We start from the raw sequence: 8139 nt of genomic DNA, 5'->3' as shown, positions 1-8139 counted from the left end.
AGGCGCAAGATAAGGCAAGGCCTGTGCCTGGGCAGTGAAAAAGTAAGACAGGCACAGAGTTTTGAAGAGAGGAGGGAGAGAGAGAGAGAGAGAGAGAGAGAGAGAGAGAGAGAGAGAGAGAGAGAGAAGAGAGGAACCAAGATGGAGGCAGAGAAAATCGACCCAGATCTGTGTGGCCTTAAATAGCCACAGGTGGCTGTGAAAATCTTATAAGGGATGGATTTTTATAGGACAATTTGTCTTATCTAGGTGGGCAGTTTATATCATTAGTAATTGGTTTAGAGTTTATTGTTTGGAGAACTTGAGACATAAATCTTATTGATAAATTACAAGCTTATTGAGTTTTGATTTTAATAGCTTACTGGGAGTTATGACTATAACCACACCAGGGTGGATGCTGGGAGTATGGGCAGTCCACAGCAAGAGAGTCACAAGAGGCCAGCTGCTGCTGGGGCCACAGAGTAGCCAGCAACAATGTGGGGCTAGCCATGGTGGCAAGATCGCTGCAGGGCCCAGAGAGTAGCCCGCAACAGCTTGGGATGGAAATTGGAAACTTAGCTAATCGGGTTGAGACGCTTTGTTGATTAAGATGAAAACACCCTGCAAATGCCATGAGGCCTGCCGGAGCCGGCACTAGCCTGGGATGGTAGTTTCTTTTTGTAATATTTACCATTACACAAACTTCTAAAGTATTGGTGTCACATCTCAAAATTGTCCCAAATCTTAAAACAACAACAACAACAACAACAACAACAACAACAACAACAGCAGCAGCAGCAAAAAACCCCAAAAACCAAAAACCAAAAACAAAACAAAGAAACCCTGAAAGTGTATACTCATGTACCTTATAGGATATTAAACCAAAAAGCTAGAATTAACAATCATGCCAAATGTTGTCACTTTATATCATACACACAGCTCCTATATTTGACTTTTACAGAAAAAGCATGCTTCTGAACATGCATCTCACATTTTCAATGTATTGTGGTATAAGCGCAACATTTAACATAAGTGAAACTGCTATAAATCAAAATAAGCTTACTGCTTAAGGACACTCTTACAACATAAGTAACTCGAGGATAGCTGAAAGTGGAGTTGACAACACTGAACTTATCTTCTATGTGAATATATCAGTGCTTGAAAATGCTGAGCTTAAAGTTTGAAGACAATCATAACTTTTGCTTTACAGTAAGCAGGACTCTAAAGCTTGTAATGCTTAATTTTTATAATGTTAAATTTTGTTCTCTTAAAAAAAAGGAGAGTGAGGAAAGAAAGAGAGAGAGAGAGAGAGAGAGAGAGAGAGAGAGAGAGAGAGAGAGAGAGAAAGAAAGAAAGGAGCTGACCGGTAGTGATCAGAAGCAATTGTATTTCCCAATTACCATCATATTGATATGCTGGGCAACCTACTACTGTATCCAGTTCCTATAAATGCAGTTTTTATTCCTGTGGAAGCTTTGGTGCTCCCTCTCTTCCTAAGTAAGTTTCGATTGATAGTCACTTGCATTTTCCTGAAGAACTTGATCATTCTCTTCTGACCACCATAACCACCTCCATTAGCCAAAACTCAGCTGCTGGCTGGCCAGACCTCCATAATTAGACTACTTGGATGAACCCATTCCTCCCATCATCTGGCTACCATAAGCACCACCGTTTGCCCCTGCTGTAGAATTCAAAATGAGCTCTACATAGCTATGATCAGAAGCCCCACCATGCGTCCCTGTGGTAGAATTCAAGAAGAGCTCCACGTGTCTGTGCCGCATATTTGGTTTATCTTTTTGCCATAGCTGCCATGGCGTCTTCATGAGTAGCAAACTCAACCTTGCCATCAGGTCCTATTTCAATGTGGATTCTCATGGGGCTTAAGAGGTAAGAAAAGAATAATAAATATCACTTTCAGTGGCTCTGTGTGGCAATCCTGTCATGTGGACACAGTGCCCTTTGGTACTCTGGAAATTGGACCCACCATCTCCATATCTCTGATCACACACTCCTGAGAATCATTAGTTTAGGTCTCTTCCAAATCTATCAGACTCAAAACCATCCTCATCATTACATCCTCCAGAGTCATCATATCCACTATAGTCACCCGCCTCGTTCTTTCAATCCCAGGTCCTCTGCCAATGCTATTATACCCTTGTCCAGCCTGGGGCCTCTCATAAGGACCTGGGCACTGCATAGTCATGAGAGTTTTGAGGAGGATCATAGTGGGTTCAGACTTCAGCTCTGCTACCATTGAAGATTTCAGTATACCTATGCCCTGTTCTTTCCTTGTGTTTCTTAATAGCCTGTTTGTCTATCTCCTGTGAAGCAAACTGCACAAAAGCCTCTCCTGTGCTCCACCTCTGATGTCCACTGGCAATGTTATCCCATTTGACACAATTTCCAACCCTGAAAAGAAGTGACCAAGTTCTTCCTTGCTACAACTAAATGGGAGTCCTCTGAGCCATACAAACCCATTGTTGGCAGTATCAGGACTATCTGGACCTGTATGCTTTATTTGACACCTAAACCATTTCGACACTGTTGGATTTGAACACTTCAAATCTGTGTCTCATGGTTTCTCTGTCTTTCTTTAAAGCCAATTTCTCTTCATCTTCAGATTCATGTTGGACAAATGCTTCGCCACTTGTTCTGCCTTCTCTGGTGTAAATGGAATGAACGCCTGATGTGCCGTTTTGGATTTTGCAATCAGAGAAGCAGCGTATCACTTCCTCACCTGAGAAGGACCCGAGTAGGCCCCTGACCTTCACTCCTTACTGCCTTCTGTGCTCAGTGTCATGGTGACTGGTGGGCTCTTGGTGAAAATTTTGGCTCAATATAATTTCAATGTGGCCTTTGACCATGGTAGAATTCCTTCCATGAATCTGCTTAACAGATACTTAAAAAAACACTTTAAAAATGTTTGCGGCGGCACTTCAACAAGACCAGGGTGGGGGTCTTCTCTCTTCTTCCTTTAAACAGCTACAGAGAGACAATAGATGACCACCAGAACTACTTCTTAAGTAAGTTTACTTTTATCACATGGAGGGAGCACGTGTGCCTGTGTGGAGGCCAGAGGACAATTCCATGCAGTTGGTTCTTTCTTTCCACCTTAATGTGGAAACTAGTATTGAGCTCAGGTTTTTAGCTTTGAGGTAAGAGCTTTTATTCACTGAACCATCTCTTTTGTCCTGCAACACCATTTTCTATGAAATTAAAATAATGTTTTCTTAGTTAACTGAAATGCACCTTTGTAGAATTTTTATTGATAGCTCAGGTATGTTTCACTCACTTCATAATTTATGAATGGCAATAGTTTTGAACACTTACAAATTCCTTTTGAATTTAAGAAAACATAAAAGTTTCTTGACACATACTATTTATATTTTGAATGAATTTTCACAGAATACTGCCTGATTTTCTGTATTTTCAGTCTGTCTTTGTCCCATTCCCTTCTCTGTGCAGCATGCCTTGGGCAATTTCTTTCTCTATAATGTCCAAGCTTTGGTCCTTCCCTGCATTTGAAATTCAGTACTAGTTGGTGGTAGAAATAATTTTGGAGGTGATCTTTGATTTCATACCCCTGGACAAGAGATTGACATGCATATTTCACATACCAAAGCAGACCTGGCCTTCAGGTTCTCCCAGCATCCCTCAGTCCCTACTTGGCATTCTTTGCCCCTAATCCTGAACTTTTCAGCCTACGGGCTGGGCTGCCTTTCTTCCAGAGGCTCCTCCCTTCATGATCCAGACATTGTGGTCTCTCACTCCTCTTTTCCTCTTCTCTCTCTGGAGCATGGCCCCTTTTTTATTTCTCTCTTCTTTCCCTAACACCCCTTTCCTCATGCTGACTTCCTTGGCCCTGGTTGGTCCTTGGGGTCTCTCATCCTAGAGCAACTACCCAGTAAACCTGCCTTTAATATAATCCAATCTGGCTTGAATTGGCTCATTTTACCTGCAGTAGAGAAATAACCTATCAATCTTAAGTCGAGTAATCAATTGGTTTACTCTTCACCAAAGTGACTGGTAGCCATGTTATTTTCTTCTACCTAACTTTGACCAACTGCAAACCCGACGAATTATCCTGAATCATTTTGTCACCAGCTGAAGGAAAGATTAAGGGAAGGGAGGCCACCTGGGATAGAACCACAGTTTTAACCAGTAGTTGTTAAAAGTCTCTTACTGTTTAAAATTTAAGAAAAGGGATGACATCTATGTGGATAGACTGTTACATTCTGTGTGAGGGTCCCAGAAGGAACCTTGAGGGGACATCTTCTGAACTTTTATTATCATTCCAGTAAAATCCACTGAGTACAGGAAGGACTAATAAATTAAGAGTGCAAGACACTAATTCTAGTCCAGACTTTCCCTCTAAGTAGTTATGTGAGCCTTGGGCAAGTTAGTTACCTTCTGACCCTTGGTTATTACTTTTAAACATGTTTTGAAAAGATAACCCCAAAGGGCTTCTACCTCTGACACTGAGTTCCATTACAGTACTGGCCACAATTACAAAATCTCCCCCAGATCATGGCCTGCTGTTTGTACCAGCTTGGCACACAGTCATTTGCATTCTGTTTTGGGAACAGCCCTTTAAGTGTGTAGTCAAATAGAAATTGTAAGGTAGACTAGAATAGTCTTCCTATGGCCTGTCAACTCTTTGGCATCCTAATGACCTCCTTGGGTGTCTCGAAATGATTGACGAGGAACTTAACTTCCACGGTGATCACACCCGTGGTGTCTAGCAGCTGAAGAGCTTAAACCCAACACAGCTTCCTATGTTGGGTTGGGCACCCACTTAACCAAAGCATTCAAGAACAAGACTTGATAGCTATGCACTTTAGGTCCTGGTGGGGATTTCAGAATAGAGAGCATAGGAGCATGATGAAAACACTCTTGACTCTTATTTTTTTCCATGAGTTGAGGTCACAAGAATCATGTCTTGACCAAGAAGGAATATGAACAATGTAGGAGTCACAGGAATCTTGAACGCTAAATGAAATATTTCTCAGTGGGCCGCGCCAGCCACTGTTAATTGCCAATGCTACTTATTGTAGACTTCATATAGACATCTTGCCTGTCCCATTGGGCTAAGCTTGCTGTATTTTTGACACGTTCATAGTCATTCCTTAGAAAGCCATCAACTTTGTCTGTTCCTGACTTTCCTCATCTACATTCCTCTTTTGCAGATCTGTCTGTGTCTGACCAAGCTCCTTTTGCTTGAATGGAGTGCCGTAACTAAAAGTTAACTGACATTCACAGCTGTGTGGCTGGATTCAGCACAGAGCATATTCTAAAATAGAACTCGGCCACAGAGGGCATGGAAAGCTGCCCTGCTCACTGCTGCCAGGGAATGCAGCACTGGAGCTTGGATTTTTCACGCCTCAAACTCATTAAACTCCCAGCCTGAATTTCACAGATCACCTCCCTCCAGAGTCTTTGGCTTCCTTCCTTCAAACACAAGGCCCCCTTTTCCTCTGGTAGCTTAATCAGTCCTTTACCGATTTGCTATTGACATTACCCTTCATCCAGATTCCTCCAAGTGCCAATATTGGAGCAGTGTGGAGTGGTATGTCCCTGTGGAAGGATGAGTGCTCTGTTAGAGTTATTGGGTTGTCAATATGTGGAGTTCATGGATAATGGAAGTAGTCATCTGTTAGGGTGGTCCTACTGTGTGGGTTAAAAAGAGGGAAAAACTTTAAGTAGTAGTCTAAGTCATAGGGAAGAAATTGGAAACTGACTCCATAACTTGTATTTATTTCTTTGGAGTAATGATTCTTTTTTTTTCTTTTCTTTTTTTATTTGTTATTTTATTTATTTACATTTAAAATTTTATTCCCATTCCATGTTTCCCTTCTGTAAATCCCCTATCCCATCCTTCCTCCCCCTGCTTCTAAGAGTGTGCTCCCCACTGACTCTAGCCTCAGCGACTTAGCTTAGCATTCCTCTACACAGGGGCATCGGGCCTTCACGGGACCAAAGGCCTCCCCTCCCATTGATAATGATTCTTAACCCCAAATAATTTGAGCCAGTATTTAGATGCTGTAGGAATGGGCCCCTAATACAACTATTCAGAGCCAGTTGCCTTTAACTTTTGATTGATTTTTGGAGTAGTTCTTGGTGCAAATGATAAAGAAATGGTTCTCCAGCCTTAATATATTTGTTTATTATCCAGATCTCCATGTACAAACATCAGAGTTCATAACTAGATACATAGATGCATGCACACAGGAGCAGATGATATCTCTGGTAGAGAGTGAGAGAAGGAACAGGAAAATACTTGGCTTAGGTGGCATTCCAGTACAATGAGAGATATAGCAACTCTCCTTCACTATATCTATGCTGTGACCCCATAGTATGGTAGACTAGGATTCCCATCTTTAAAGTGTGGGGTTGTGGATAGAAGGAAGAGGAGCAGTGGCTAATTTAATAGTGGGCAGTCCATGTTAAGTGTTTAAGCAAGGTAGCTTAAACCTTGCTCTGAAGGATGGAAAATAATTTTCCATGCAGAGAATGGATACTACTCATCCAATCAGAAAGAGCCAAGAGCTCCTAGCCTGGAAGGGAAGAGGGAACTTCTTGATAGTGTTGGTTACTCACTGATACTATACTGCTCGGCTAGTGACAGCGAGCCATGCAAAACTCGTATCAGAAGGATGGGATTCTAGGTGTGTGACTACATTTCTCAGTGTTAATTTACCTATCAGAGGAAAGTGCAAACAGGAGTCTCAGGTTTGGGGATGTCTGCTCTTCCTCCATTTCACCATAAAGGCGTCTCAAGATCTTTCCACGAGCTGACATTGGGTCAGACTTAGTCCATTGCTGACACACTTCCCCCATTCTCCCTCTGGGGGACTGTGAGCCTCCATTTATCTATATGTCTTAGTCAAGGTGCATGGGGCTGGATACAGCCACCAAATCCAGACAAAATTGCTGATGCCAAGAAATGAATACTGACAGGAGCCCGATATAGCTGTTTCCTGAGAGACTCTACCAGAACATGACAAACACAGAGGTGGATGCTTGCAGCCAACCATTGAACTGAGAACAGGGTCCCCATTGGAGGAGTTAGAGAAAGGATTGAAGGAGCTGAAGGGGTTTGCAACTCCATAAGAACAGCAATACCAACCAACCAGAACTCCCAGGGACTAAAACCACCATCCAAAGACTACACATGGAGAGACCCATGGCTCCAGTTGCATATGTAGCAGAGGATAGCCTTGTTGGGCACCAGTGGGAGAAGAAGCCCTTGGTCTTGCCAAGACTTGATGCCCCAGTGTAGGGGAATGTCAGGGCGGGGAGGCAGGAAGGGGTGGGTGGATGGGTGGGGGAATACCCTTATAGAAGAAGAGGGAGGGGGAAAGTGATAGGGGGTTTATGGAAAGGAAACCAGGAAAGGGGATAACATCTGAAATTTAAACAAAAAAATCCAATAATAAAAAGAAAAAAAAACCTGCATTAACAAACAAACAAAAATGGTGTATGGGGAAGTTACAGTGATATAACATCTAGACCGGTCTTGGTTTTACTGGATGTCCTTTGAGGAGTCAAAAAAAAAAAGTGTTAGATCCCGTGGGACTAGAGTTACAGATGACCATGAACCACTGTGTGGATGGTTGGAAACAAATCCAAGTCATCTGGAAAAGCAGCCCATGAGCCGTCTCCCCAGGCCCTAGGTGGGAGGGGCTTGAAGATGCTCATAGCAGCTGACTAACTAGGTTGCACATGTACTCTGCGTTTCCATATTGACTGAGTCATTTAGTCACATGAAAAGAAATCAAATTTTCTCTTAGGTGGTTGTCATGGAACATATCACTTAAAACCACGACAGTCCCGGCTGAACTAAGACAGCTGCCGTCCTGTCTATGTGGTCACAGGAGATGTTCTGCAGGCAGCACCTCTAGAATTAAACCTTGATTGTATTACTACCGTGTTTATAACCTTGAACATGTTACCCTGAGGTTCCGCTTCTGCATTTGTATTTTAAAAGAAGGTCATAACCGTAGTTGTTCTAATTGTGTTCTAAATTTTTAGGGATACTAAAATTAGCTAGTACTAACTATTGCTATTAGTATAATACGTCAAACTTTCCTTTATCTTCGTGCACCTGCCTCCACCTTCTGTAACCAATCACATTTACAACGTTTTGTTAGAAGAGGACAC

The 8139-nt window shown here is 42.4% G+C and overlaps 1 pseudogene; it reads right to left on the bottom strand.

Annotated features, from left to right (window-relative positions):
- Positions 1-1153: 1153 nt before the first annotated feature.
- On the bottom strand, positions 1154-4076 carry LOC134478899 (heterogeneous nuclear ribonucleoprotein H2-like; annotated as a pseudogene).
- Positions 4077-8139: the final 4063 nt, after the last annotated feature.

The sequence above is a fragment of the Rattus norvegicus genome, chromosome 11, assembly GCF_036323735.1.
Source record: "Rattus norvegicus strain BN/NHsdMcwi chromosome 11, GRCr8, whole genome shotgun sequence".
NCBI lineage: Eukaryota > Metazoa > Chordata > Mammalia > Rodentia > Muridae > Rattus > Rattus norvegicus.
This window is presented reverse-complemented; position numbering and strand designations above follow the sequence as displayed.